This window comes from Notamacropus eugenii, chromosome 6 (assembly GCF_028372415.1).
Source record: "Notamacropus eugenii isolate mMacEug1 chromosome 6, mMacEug1.pri_v2, whole genome shotgun sequence".
Lineage (NCBI taxonomy): Eukaryota > Metazoa > Chordata > Mammalia > Diprotodontia > Macropodidae > Notamacropus > Notamacropus eugenii.
In genome coordinates this window covers 257,766,299-257,781,302 of record NC_092877.1, presented here as the reverse complement: position 1 = coordinate 257,781,302, position 15,004 = coordinate 257,766,299, and the positions used below count along the sequence as shown (strand labels likewise).

General features: G+C 37.1%; 1 long non-coding RNA gene across 1 annotated transcript in view; it reads right to left on the bottom strand.

Annotated features, from left to right (window-relative positions):
- Nucleotides 1–2,624: 2,624 nt before the first annotated feature.
- Nucleotides 2,625–15,004, bottom strand: part of LOC140512817 (uncharacterized) — a 110,038-nt gene continuing 97,658 nt past the window's right edge. The window contains exon 4 of the long non-coding RNA XR_011969940.1: nt 2,625–3,417. This is a non-coding gene — a long non-coding RNA (uncharacterized lncRNA). The remainder of the gene's footprint in view (nt 3,418–15,004) is intronic.

The window sequence follows — 15,004 nt, the reverse complement described above, 5'->3', positions numbered from 1 at the left end:
TTCCAGTCAAGCTGGTCTTCTCCTTAAATTTTGCATCCAGTCTCCTGTCTCTGTACCTTTGCAAAGGTTTGTCCCCATGCTTGAACTGTGGGTCTTCTCCCTTCTGCCTCTTCAAATTATCAGCACCTTTCAAGGACTAGCTCACTGTAACCTTCTATACAAAACCTATCCTGATTCTTCCAATTGTTCGTCCTTCACTCCTTCCTGAAATTATTTCATATTTGCTTTGTATATACTTTGATTTACGTATATCCCCCAGAAAATGTAAGCACCTGGAGGGCAGGGACTATTTCATTTTTGTCTTTTTACTCCCAGTTTCTAGTATAGTGCTTTGCACTTCGTTAGCATTTATTTTATATTTGAATTGGTTTGATCAGAATCTCAAGCTCAGAAGGAATCAAGAGCATGGCATGGAAAGAAAAAAAGCTATATCTTAGGCTACATTCATACTGAAGAAAAAAGTGATCTGAGTCTGTATTAATATAAGAAAAAAAAATGGTCCAGAACAAAGGAGGCAATAATCTTGCTGAACTCTACCCTGATTAGATCAGATTGAGAGCATGGTGCTCAGTTTTAGGCTTTACATTTTATTTTTTTAACTAATGAATTTATTTTTTGTTTTCAACATTCACTTCCATAACATTTACTTCCATAAGATTTTAAATTTCAAATTTTCTCCACTTTTCCTCTCTTCTCCTCTCCCCAAGACAGCATGCAATCTGATATAAGCTCCACTTATCAATGGCTATGAAAATATATAATATATATAATATGAATGCATATTAAACATATTTTCACATTAGTCATGAATGTAAAGAAGAATTAGAACTAAAGGGAAGAACCATGAGAAAGAAGAAATAAAACAACAAAAGAAAAGGCGAGCAAATAGTATGCTTCCATCCACATTCAACTCTAAAGTTCTTTCTCTGGATGTGGATAGAATTTTCCACTGTGAGTCTTTTGGAGTAGTCTTAGATCCTTGTATTGCTATGTCTGTCAAAGTCAGTCATCACACAATGTGGTTGTTACTGCCCACAGTGTTCTCCTGGTTCTGCTCATTTCACTCAGCATCAGTTCATATAAGTCTTTCCAGGTTTTTCTGAAGTCTGCTTGCTCATCATTTCTTATAGCACAATATTATTCCATTATATTCATAAACCACAGCTTGTTCAGCCATTCCCCTCAATTTCTAAATCTTTGTCACCACAAAAAGAACTGCTATAAATACTTTTGTACATGTGGGTCCTTTTTCCATATTTATGATCTCTTTGGGATACAGACCTAGAACTGGTATTGCCGGGTTAAAGGGAAGACACAGTTTTATAGCCTTTTGGGCTTAAAAGGCCCTATATTTTAGGGGGGACATTGACTAACAAACTACAGCATATGACCTATGGTTATTATTAATAATTATCATTAGGTCTTGCCTCTATTACTGAAGAGGCTGGCTATAGGAGCTTACCAGGTGGGAACAGTAGTTTATGTGTTGTCCATCAGCTACTGGCTATGTCAAAATATAAACAAAGGCTACAAAAAAATCCAGTTGGAATGGAAGCTCCACAGGCCTCCAAGGGAGGAGGGGGGAATCCCATGCCCAATCAGTACTGGATCCGGAGAGCAACGAAACAGACAAACAATAACGACCACAACAAAAAGTCATGACGGTTATGGAGAACAAAGGGGAATGTTAAAAGCCAACTCCCTTCTTGGAGTCAGCTCTGTGTGCTGAGGGCTTTCTGAGAAAGATGCACTGCCCTTTCCCCATTAAACTAAAATATTCGGACAGAGCCTACCCCTCAGAATTTCCAAGTCAAGATATTTCCTTCCAGATGGACTCATTTGAATTTTACCTATTTTTCTTCTATATACTCTGGTGTAAAGAATAATGAGCAGGGAACTAACCACAAGTCAGTCAGCAGGAGAGAGAAGTCAGACACTGGCGACCCATAAAATGTACATTCATTCTGAAAAAGCAAATACAGAGCTCAACGTTTCCAGTTGCCACAATTACCCAGACATTGTTGAGTGGCTAATGGAAAAGAAGCAGCACTGCGTACTCATTATGAAGTTCAATTTTTCAAATAACTCATCCTAATCTTTTTTTTAAACATGAATTCCTCCTCAAACCCAAAACCACCCTCATTCCAAATTTGTTTCTGTTTTATTGTGCTCTTGAAAGAGAAGACTTTAAAGTTGACATTCTAAAATTTCCATCTTACTCCAGGTGAAGGTTGCAACCATGGTCAGATGCTTTGTTCACAGTTAAGACTTGTTTTGTGATCACATGATTGGAGGTGTTAAAGGAGGCTCTTTTTATAAGGAGTTCATGAGATGGTGGATTCTAGGTCTTAGCCAGCTTTACAGATATGCTCGTGACAGCAAGAGTGAAGACAGTTTGGGGGGGGTGTCAGGTTTGAGGCTGTTACCCCTACCACCTACTACTCCTGCTCCATAACAACATATTGCTCTTCGTACATAACCAACAGAGAAATATTTTGAAGTCTGATTCAGAATACACTAACTTCCAGTTTAAGAATAGATTATATTAATATGATATATAAATTAGCATTCTAGCAACTTGTTTTCGATCAAGTTTATTTTAATGATTGAAAATTCATGCCAGATTTGAGATCTATGTACGAAAAGGTGATTATGCAAAATACTGTTGCATCTTCTTAAGAAAACCACATTATTAAGCCTTAGTTAATACACTAATTTCAAGAAATATGACAAAATTTCAGAGTAGCAAAATAATATAGTTGGTCCCAATGTGTTTAAAATAACAGAATTTGACCAAGACTGTAAGATATGATGATTTTTTTTTTTGTGAAACAGATCAAAGAATAGTTGTCATTGACCCCACCACTTTTTAAAAATCCTGACAGTGAAAAATTCTTAAATTTTTATTTTCAGCAACATTAATAAAACATACACACACATTTTAGTGAAAAAAGGAAAGAAGGATTTAAAAAAACACCCCAGTAGTAATGAACCCAATGACATTCCACATACAACCTGAAATATGGAAAGCATTCCATTAATATAGCTCCCCCAAAAGACTTAAACTTATTAATTCTTCCTATGTAGGAAGAATTGTATATATATGCAGAATTTTATATATGTATATATACACATAGAGAGGTTTTACCTTCACACATATATATATATAGATGGATGGATGGATGGATGGATGGATGAATATATGTATGTATGTATGTATGTATGTATGTATGTATGTATGTATGTATGTATTTGCTGCTTCTACTCTGGGAAAGGGATCCAGGGAGTTAGTCTGTCCCAGTTGAGGTTTTGGTGGAAAAATCACCCCTTTGGTCCCCTTCAAAATAGGAGTCATAGCAATAAACCAACCTAGTAGCAACAGATGATCAAGGTGCTCCTAAGTTGAAAGGAAATTCCCTGAAAATTGAAAAGAGAATAAAATAAGTTGATGTAATGCCAATACAATACCCATAGCACCTGCAATGAATATGCATAACTACTTCCAGGGTAGATTCTCAAAATATAATAAACTTTCTTTCTCCAAGACAAAACCAAAATGTTTATTTGGAACATCACTATTAGGATACCAGGAGGTAGAGCACTGACATCTTAAGCATTCTTCCCACAAACAAGTTCCCCTAGGCATAATTCCTCCCTCCACCAAGCTCATGCTTGCTTCTCCCCAACATTCTATTGCAGCTAAAATTCCACTGGGCAAGCTCCTCCCACAATGGGCTCCATGTGACTCAGGCTATCTCACAGCTATGAGCTGGGCCACAGCTCAAAGCAGGTTACATAGGCCTATTAATGGAGAGGGAAGATCTTCCTATTCCATGAACATTACAGTTGACAAATATATAAGAAGGTCTAGGTTTAATGGTCTGAACCACCAATTGGAAAAGAAAAAATTGTGAATTGTGCTCCCTGTTGAATGGCTATTAAATAATGAACAAGCCTCAAGATCTCTGCTCTAATACCAACGGACAGTCCATAAAGTGAAATTCAGTAAAGTTTAGGTCTCACTTGGATTCCATATGAGAAGCTACAATACCAAAAGAACATTATTACATAGAGTGGTTTCCTATATGTGATGGCCCCATATGCACCTGTGTATTATGTATTAATGGAGCATTGATAATTGAAGGAGAGAGGCAATGCTGCTGGCTGGGCTGCACAGTGGACATAGAACACTGAACTTGGACTCAGGAACACTTGAGTCCAAAACCAGGTTTATTTGCTATGGGACCCTGGGCAAATTACTCAACCCCCTTCAACCGTAGTCTCCTCACCAGTAAAAGGAGCTAATGATATCTATCCCCCCACCTCGATGGTTGTTGTAAGGATCAAATAAGCTAATATTTATGAAGTGTTTTGGAAACCTTAAAGTACTGTGTAAATATTATCTAACATACAAATGTTAGCTATCTTTATTATTGCAGAGTTGAAATGTAATTATATCCATAGCACAACAATAGCCAGCCATATGGATATTGACTATATAGTTAAATAGACATTCAAATTCTGTAGAGGCAAATGGAGGCTGGACAATGGAAAGAACACTAGACTTAATTAAAGATACTTGTGTACAAATCACAGTTTTGCTGCCTATGAGCTAGTGTGACTTTGGGCAAGTAAGTCTCATTCAACCTTAAAATTATTAGTCCCAACTGTGCTGAAGACATTGTGCATGCTACTTGGGATACAATAACAAAACAAAAAACAGTCCTTTAGGGGGTTATATTTTACTTGATCCACTTCTCTGAGTACCTCTAGAGGATTTCAAAGGGTCTTGCCAGTGCAAATTTCCTATAATTAAATGAGTCATAGACTATGGTGAAGAGGTGGTATCTTAAATAGGCAGTTAAGGCTGTCATATAAGTTTCTTTCCACCTTAAGTCTATAGTCCTTCAAAGGAAATGAACCATAAGAGGATGGTGTGACAGAAATGGCCCTGGATTTGGGATCAGAGGCACTAGGTTCAGATCCTACCCCAACTCTGTCACTGACTGTGTGACTTTGGACAAGTCACATAGTTTCTTGGTTTTCCCATCTTCTAGTTTATTACCCTGTTACTTTGCCTAGCTATGAAGATTGATAAATGTTTCTATTGCATACAGAAGGAAGTTTTCTCCAGAGGTCCTTTGAACAACGATAGATTCTCATCTTTTGGAGATAGTTGACTGTAGATTTACCTGAAGGCAGAGAGATGGATTTGAAGGCCTTTTTATATCCCCTTCCAACCCTCTAATGCTATGATAAGAAACAGAGCGTACAAGTAACATGATTTCAAGATCTTGTTCCTGAGGGTAGAGTTCTAACCACTCCACAAGTTTACTATAAGTAATAATAAGAGAAAAAATGTTTATTAAGCACTTTCTTTTCTTTTCTTTTTTGTAAGACACTGTATAGGGCAAATATTTCAGCTCTTCACAGGACTATGCTCTTTAATAACAAAAAGTTCCAACACTCTATAACCTATTTTTTAACCTACTGAAATGAAGCCCATGAGTTCCCATCCTTTCATAAAAAGGAAAAATATCTAGGTAAACAAAGAAAGCTGCCTTCTGATATTTGCATTTTGTCCCTGTTGGAAATAGGGGTTCACCACTGGTATTTTAAAGAAGATGCAGAGGGGCAGATGCCAAGAGGGGATTAGTGAGACTGTCACCAGAGGACAGATTCTATTTCCCTGACAAGATAGGAACCACTTTCAAGCTGTTCAAGTTGTGATTATTTCCAACTGTTGTCAATTCTTTGAAAATTAATTGTAGATCTGAAATGGCTGTTTTTAAATAATTCATTAAAAAAATAAATCCAGAGGAAAGTAGCAAAGGTAGTGAGAAATCCAGCAAAGTACAAAGAAAAGGGTCAAGCCTTTTCTAGTCATCTAACTGCTTTCCTTACTCCTGGAGTATTTAATTAGGTCTGTCTGACTGTTTGGCCCTGGGTTGATTTTGTTCTTTCAAGAGAGCTGTTGACCTAATACTATATTAAAACACACTGAGCAGTAGTTTCTCCATGATTCCTGAAAACATTTGTAAATGCCATTATTTTGGCAATGAAGTTAAAAAAACACAACTAAAACTAACCACCTACTGACTTGCTAGTGGAACTCATACATTCATAATTGTGTTTTTTAATGTTACTGAGTAGCCTTTTAGCTCTACCAATTACAGACTGGTCAGACAACATCGTTGAAAGTAGGCAACTAAATGCCCTGAAGAACCTTAACTATAAAAACAAGAGCTTCTGCAACTTTTTGGAGGTTCTCCCAACCAGACAACTAATTGAGCTAATTCAACAGTGCCTTTGTAAAGTTTATAGCTCCTGGAATTATTGTCATACTTACAGAAGCATTTTAAATGTTACATCCTCAAAACTTTGAGATCAATTTGTTTAGTGGAGAAGGGACTGCTTGGTTGAAAATTACTCTGTGTGTGTGTGTGTGTGTGTGTGTGTGTGTGTGTGAGAAAGAGAGAGAGAGAGAGAGACAGACAGACAGACAGACAGAGAGCGAAATTGAGGGGGGGGGGTAGACATTTGCTGATTTCTCATTTTCAGGAATAAGCTATTTCTGGGAAACTAATTAGTTCCTTATACCCTAGAGAAAACACTGCTGTTTGTTCGGCCCTTTCTCCTCTCTAAACTCAGAGATGTTCTTCTTTCCATGGTTTACGATTTGTGGGTGTAGTCAGAACCCAAGAAAGAAATGGACTCAGTAATGAGAGGAGTGGCATTTTTCTCCAGCTCTCTCAGACCTGTTAAATACTACAAGAGTTTAGAATCAAAGACTGTTCTAACAGGCACTCCTTCAGTTATTCAGAACGCCCATCTTACTTGTTTTGGGTGGTGGTGGGTTTTTTTTAGCGTAACTCCCCTCCCCACTCCTTTCCTGTACCAAATATGTTTCAGTTTTATACTGTTATTGAAAGAGAGGACATTCTACAACATCCATCTGGCTTCTTAAATGCTCTCATGTCTCTTTTGTTTTCCCCAGTCTCCGATGAGAAGATATTTGTCACTTAATTGCTGCTGAGCATCACAGATGATGGTTTATAGGTTTAGGCAAATCGCAGGCAGCACTTTGTTAACAAACGGAAAAGCACAATGGTACTCCCTAATTATCCTATGGAGCTCCATTGGCCCTTAACGGCACCTGCACGCACGGCATCAGGGAGTCTTGTTTCAACACAAAAGCTCCTTCTTGTTAATTAACCTGTGTGCACTTGTTACAAATGAAACCTATTTGTTTCCATTTAATATATCTGCAGCTAGTTTAAATATTCATTTATTATTACGCTTGTTAAGTGAGGAGAGGAGAAGTAGAGTTTGGACGACTTCCATTAATATGCATTGAGCTGAAGGAGGGGGCTGGCTAATAGACTGATATCACACGGTCTGCTCTATGTTCAACGGGCCCCTAGACCTGTTTAAGAAGAAGGAATATCTCTAACTCACAAAAAATCGGATAGGAGACGGGTGGGATAACAAATTGTCAAAGACGTTAACAATTTTTTAAATCAAAGGGAGATTTTCCTGAGTGAGAGATGTAGCCTGTGTTAACTTTGATTTCAGTCCCCAAGTTATCGTGTTACCTTTTCTTCTCCATAAATAGCCCTCTACTTATACAATTAGACAACTTGGGCAGGACTAAAAATTCTATCGGTTTTTCAACAGGAAAAGAAGGAATTGTTTACTTGAGATTTTGATGATCTATCCAGTTCCCCCAGAAAAAAAAAAAGTATTCGATTTAAGAAGCAGAAGAAATGCATGGAATAAGACTGCTATGTGTCAGGGACAGGCTTGTTGAAAAAAAAGATGCTTTCTAAAGTATATTCTATGCGAAAGCCCAAATCACAGTAATACCCCCTTCTTTTAAATGTAGCAGCAGCATTACCATTCAAAACACTTATAGTCTTGACACCTGGGGAGGGAGATTTTGTCTCTGCAATTGATTTTGCTTATTTACTAGTTTTTTCTCCCTAAAACATTTTGAAATTCATTTCTCAGAATAATCTCCTGAAGGGAAAACGTTTTTGCAAGGTGAAAAAGACTTTATTGTTAATGGACAAGGATATTTTAAGGATTTGTAATTTTGGCCATCAAGAAGTTCTCTTCCCCAATGGAGATGGTAATACTCTCTTTGATTTAGATTTTGAGAAGGACTGTGGCTGAAAAACTGTTCACACTGTGACGAGTCTGGTGCCTAGCCTGTCATCACTCAGTTAGGCTGATACTGAGACATCCAGGTAATTCATTTTATAGGTAAATTAATGCAGTTAAAACTTTTACTTAACAAAATTCTTTTGCTTCAAATTTTAAAATGTCAGAGTTTAAACTGTTCTCTTTAGAAATATATATACATGCTTATGTGTATATATATATATATATAAATTTTCTTTCTTTTTCATTGCTTAAAAATGATGTTTATTTGACTGCAGTTCAGTTCTCTACATTGCATCCTGAAAAGAGTTCAAAATACCTCAGCTATTGATGAAGGCAACATTCCCACAACCAGTAATCAATGACTTTGATTCTTTTGTTTTAAAATTGGTCCAATAATGCATTTTAGAATAGGTCAATACCTCCTGCTAGATAGAGTAATACGTCTAATTTGTTTCTATTTATCATGTTTGTGTAGTTAAGACTTGTATTCTTAAGATCTCAACTTGCCACTGAGAATGAATGATATGCAAAATTGATAGAAGAAGTTATAAAATTACTAAACGGTCATAGTGTTTTGAAAAGATGCAATACATTTCTGCACTCAGTCTTCTTTTTTTTACAAACATTTACTATCTTGGGAATATTATTCACTTGACAACTCTGGAAATGAAAGTTCAGCATTATCTATTTCAAACTGATAGTCCTGCTATGACGAGGGCCTCAAACTTTCTCACAGTATAAGGAAACATGCTTCCACTTCAGGAAGAGGAAAAGGGGGGTAGTTAGTTATCACTAATGCCTGTTAAAATTGTTATTTTAAATCATAATTCATCATCATTTACATAAACATTTATTACACACCAATAAGGCACTGAGAACATTGTTTTTGGGACAACTGAAATAGAAATAGCAGTGAAAGGTGCATGATCGTCAAATGCCTCATGATGGAAGTGGTAATTGCTAACCAAAGACAGTTTTAGAATAGGAATTTCAGAATAGGTAATAGGGAGGGAGAAGAGTGGTGTGCCATCCCTAAATTAATACTAATATAGCTTGCATTTTTATAGCCCTTTAACATTGACAGAATATTTCCCTCATAGCAATCCTATGAGTTAGGTAGTATTATCCCCGTTTCACAAATTGAGGCTCAGGAGCTTAAGTCATTTACCTATAGTCAAACAAGTATTAAGCATCAGAGACAAGATTTGCCCTAACTCTGGTCTCCAAATCCAGTGCTCTTTTTGGTATACAGTGCTAATCAAGGTCATGTAGTTGCCTTAATCCATTTAAACCAGGGTTTCCCAATCTGGTCTCCGTGAACTTTTTAAACCTATTGAAAATAATGAAATGTCTCAAAGCCACACCCTCTAATGGACAAAACACTGTAGTGGGCATCAGGAAACCTTCCTATGTTCCTTTTGCATCAGAAAAGAGGCATCATGACAGAGAAGAGGAAAACTGAGTAGAAATTAAAAGCTCTCAATTCTAGTCCTAATTTGACCACTTAATAGCTAAGTGGCTTTAGGCAAGGTATTTAACTTTTCTGGGCCTCAGTTTCTGCATTTGTGAACTGGACAGAAAAATAACCTGCCCTATATGCCTCACAGGATTGTTGCAAAGATGAAATGAATTAGTCTATAAGGAAACTCTAGAAGAGGGGTTCTTAACCTTTTTTGTATCGTGGATTCTTTGGTAGTCTGGTAAAGCTTAGGAAACCTTTTCTCAGAATGTTTCTTTTAAAAATTCATAATTTAAGAAAATTCTAAATTTTAGTTAGATGTTAATGCAAATAGATATGCAATTTTTTCCCAACCAAGTTCAGGTACCAACTGAAATCTCTGTGGATCCAGATTAAGAACCCTCCCACCCCAATGTATAGAAGTCTTAGCTGTAATTACTGAGATTTCTGGAGCCTTTCTTGTTCTATCATGTCTTTCAGACTTAACAGGGATGTTGTGAGAAAAACACAGTAAGGTGATGGATTCCACTGTTGCTTCTCCCCTCCCCCAACCACTACTATGGTTCTAAGGCAAGAGAGGTCTCAACTCTTTCAGGAATACTGTCACTTGTTGCCCGACTTCAGGAATAAATCAGCCATTCCTATGTCATAAAATCTGGATCTTAGGAATTTATAAGTTCCTTAGGGAAGTGTTTAATTCCCTGAAAGAAAACCGGATGAAAGGAAGAACATAATTCTTAAGTGTTACAGTGTGTTACTCTTTACAAATAGACATACTCACTCCTCATGTACTTGAACTTTCTGTACTATGGGCCACATTTTGTTCTATGGGCAGGTGTAATTTTTAGTGAAGTGCCTATAAATGTAAGATAGTATGCACATATATTTCCATCCTGTTGCTAAACACATTTATTATCCTGTCTTACTTGAACTTTAAAACCAGTCCTGACTTTTGTTCTATCCTCGCAAAGCAGGGCAGGATTCTCAGACAGTGAAAGTGTTATCAGTACTCCATTAAGATCCAAGGTGGCTGCTGACAGCTTCCTCTTCACTCCATTAAGCTAATTAGGTTTTCATAAGTTCCTACAGATAGAATGACCACCTTAGCAGGTTAATTCCAGAGTCAGAAGCTAGGAAATTCATTAACAGATGCCCCACTTCAATGTAATGAGATAAGACTTTCCTTAAATCTCTGATAGGTCTACTGTGGCCTAAGAATATTACATGCAATAGGGATAGGGACTTGTAATTTCTTTGATATAGGAGACTTCATGTGAGAAAACTCCTCTATCAATGCAAATCAGCACCTTCTCTGTAATTTATGGTCTTGGAGAGTTGTCTAGAGCCTTGTAAGGTTAACTGTTTTTCTAAGGGTTACATAGCTAGGATGTGTCAGAGAGGGGATTTGAACCCAGTTTTGGCTGATTCCTCTATTCACTGGGAAATATAAGGGTCATTAAAAAACTTGGAATGATTATTATGTGGTAAACATGGTAGTAGGTTCTGGATGTACAAATAAGTATAAAACATGTTCTCTTCCTTGAGAATCTTTCATAGGTGCTAAGATAAAACAGAAATACATGAGAGCTGATAAAGGTAGCATCTGAGTGCCAAATGAGAGTGGCACCAATTTTCATAGTCTTGACTGCGAGATTGCTATAGGATTCAAAGAAGAAGCCAAGAGTGAGGGTTGGATTGGTTAAGGAAGGCCTCTCGAGCATGGCGCTTTGAACTTGGCCCAAGAACTTTAGCATTCCACATTAGGGAAATGAATGAGAGGAATCAGAGGTCAGAAAGTGCCTGACATGCTCACACATTTCCTGAATGGTCAGACTATCACTCCTCAGCCACCTTTCCTAAATTCCAACTTCATTGGGAGAACATTTTACATAAAAAGAACAAAAATACGTTTTTAGTTCTGGTAGGAGATAGAACTTATCATCATACAGATACGTCAGTTCCTACCTCTGAGAGTTCTGAGGATCAAATCATGTAATATTTGTAAAGCACTTAGCATAGTGCCTGGCACATAGTAAAAGCTCTATAAATGTTAGCTATTAGCTGTCCTCATCATCTTTGTTACGACTATAGCAGCCTTTTTAGGCTGTAGGCAGAGAGCTTAGAGTTTTCTGTTATTTTTGTAATGGGGGAGTGAGGGCCCAGTAAAAGAGTATGCTGGAATTTTCCCTTCCATTTTGGTATACTTATTCCCATCCTTATTCCAAGCCAATGTAAGGAACCTTGGAAGCCTGTTTTGAACCATGTATTGGCTGATACTGTGTGATGACACAAAATCTCCCTTCTAAGTGGCTTTGGAGCCAGAAAAATCAATGACTCAGAACATCCTGAACCATAACCGAGTACATATACAAAAAGGACAAACGTTTAATCTCTCAGTCTCTTTTCCCTCCTGGTGATGAGACAAGGACTTCTGTAAGCTGAAGGATTAGGTAAAAGATGGATATACCACATCCTAACTGTCTATTCTGGATCCCTTAATACAGCTTCTGCTGTATTTATTCTTTCCTGCTTAATTAAGTGAATAATCCAAGATGGGTGCCCAAGTGAATGTATAAATCTAGGACATGCATCCTAGCCATTAGAAGATCCACTGGAAACTAGAGTAATTAACAGTGTACACAGAACCCAAGGGCAGTAGGCAAGAGAGTGGTGGTAGATAATGACAAAGAAAGTGACTGCAGACAGATGTGAAAAGACGGTCATCAAAGCCTTCTCCAATTGATAAATGGTCAAAGCATATAAACAGGCAGTTCTTAAGAGGGAAACTCCCAGCTATAAATAACCTTATGAAAAAATGCTCCAACTCACTTTCCCCAAAAGGAAAGTTTTCAAGATAGTACTTGCACCCATCCCAAACACTAGTGAACTGTTGGTAGAGATATTAATTGGTTCAGTAACTCTGGAAAAATAATTTGGAGATATACCCTAAAAGTTAGTAAACTATTGATACCTTTTCACCCAGCAGTAGCATTACTAGATATATGGATATGTGTCATATGGATATAGAATCCATTTGTATAGTTATAGAAGTTCTTTTCATAATGACAAGGAATTGGAAGCTAAGGGATTGCTTATCCACATGGGAATGGCTGAAAAAATTACAGTGCATGAATATAAAGTAATATTTTTGTGCTGTAAGAAAGGATCAAAGGGACAACTTCAGAGAAACATAGAAAGAGTGTATGAACTAATGAAAATTGAAGTGAACAACTCATATAATAGCAACAGTTTTGTGAAAATGAAAAAATTTGAAACACTGAAGAACTCTGATCAGAGCAATGATCAACCGTGATGCCAGAGTACCAATGACAGGGAATGTCAGTTACCTCCTCAAACGATCATGGACTCAAAAACCTGGGTGAGACATGCATTTTTGGACATGGCTAATGAAGGAATTTTTTTTTTGCTTGACTATACATATTTGGGAGAAGGGTCTTCAGGGTGTGATATTAGAAGGGAGAGCTACATTTTGTAAGCAATTCTCCTTAACTCAATTCAGTGGGCAATTATTAAGTGCCTATTATGTGCAAGATATTCCTCACCTAGAGCTGGTTTCTAGCTTTATTACTTATATGACGTGAGCCTCCAAACATGAGGGTCTGGGGAATCCTAGAAAGCATAGAAATCATCCCCGAAAATCATGATAACAACTTCATTGTGCTATTAACTGACACAAAATATGAAGGAAACAATATATTGTCCATCTTTCAAAAGAGATATTTTAGGGTCTGATGCTATTTTAAATTTTAATTTGATCTGAGTCCCAGAGACCAAATTTTGAGGAAAATAGAAGCGATATCCTATTTGAAATGCCTGCTAATGATAGATCAGGTTATGTTTTTGTGTCACCTAATGAATCTGGTGACATTGAAGCTACAGCTGTAGAAGGTAATAACAAAAGATATGATAAGGAGCAGGATCAAGAGGATATGTGACTGACAAGAACTAAACCCTGTGATAGAAGTTAGCTAAAGAGGCAGTGTGAAGTGTTGGAAAGAACACTGCATCTGGAGTCAGAGACCTGAGTTCAAATCTCAACTTAATACCTTTATAATCCATGTCTTATCATTTTGAGGAAATTCTGATTTTTCTTCAGAAGGTCTCCAGATTATTAATATAGATGTAGCAGCGCACCTTAAGTCAGGTAGATCTAAATTCAAATCTACCCTCAGATTCTGGGAAAATCCCTTAACCTTTGTCTGCCTCAGCTTTCTCAACTATAAAGTGATGACCATAATAACATCTACCTCACAGGATTGCTAAGGGAATAAAATGAGATAACATCAGTAAAAAGGTGAGCTCAGTAGCTGGCACATAGTAGATGCTTTAATCAATGTTTATTCCTTTCCCTTCTCCTTTCCTAAAATGGGTCACCCAAAATGAAGATAGTCCTCCTGTATCTGTGGTCTGATGAGAGCTGAATACATTGAGACTATCAATATAACTGAACTCTAAATAGTTCTTTATGACTTGCAAAGTACTATATACACTTGCCTGTTTTTATTCTCCCAACAGTCTTGTGAGGTAAATAATATAGGTGTCATTACACCTATTTTCAAGATGGGGAAAGTAAAACTTGGGAGTATGTTGGTAAATATTTAACATCTGACTCTCAGGGGGAAAATGTGCCCATGACACTTCTTTTTTTCATGGCACTTAAATTTAATCTGCATTATTACCATTTTCTCTACTAGTTTTGTCAGTAAGTCTAGACAATCAACAAAACAATAAATCATGCCTTGATTTGTAGCATTTGCTGATTTCTGAGGTATAAATGCTCACAGTGAAAGTTGGACTAGACTCTACCCAGCATGGATTACCCCCTATGTTCTCCCCACCCCAACCCAGCTAAACAGGGTTAAGTGACTTGCTGAGGGTCACAGACTGGATTTGAACTCAGGAAGATGAGATTTCCTGATTACAAACCCAATGCTCAATTCATTGCATCACTTAGGTGCCCCATCATTAAAATAGAGTTTCTTAAAATTTTTGTGTGTATTTCATGGATCCTTTGGCAGTCTGGTGAAGCCTATGTACCTCTTCTCAGAATTATGTGTTTCAATGCATAAAATACATAAAGAATATGAAGAAAATCAATTCTATTGAAATGATTATCAATATATATATATATATATATATATATATTTTAAAAAGTTCTCAGACTCCAGTTTAGGAACCCTCTGCTTAGGGTTTTTTGATGAAGGCAGTGATGGTCAGAAACATGCCATAAGAATATCACTTTGGCAGGTAAGTGGAGGATGGATGAGAGAAGAGAGAGACTTGAGGTGCAGTTAGATGACTATTGCAATAGTCCCGGTGAGAAGTGATGAGGGTCTGAACTCACGGTGGCCATGTGAG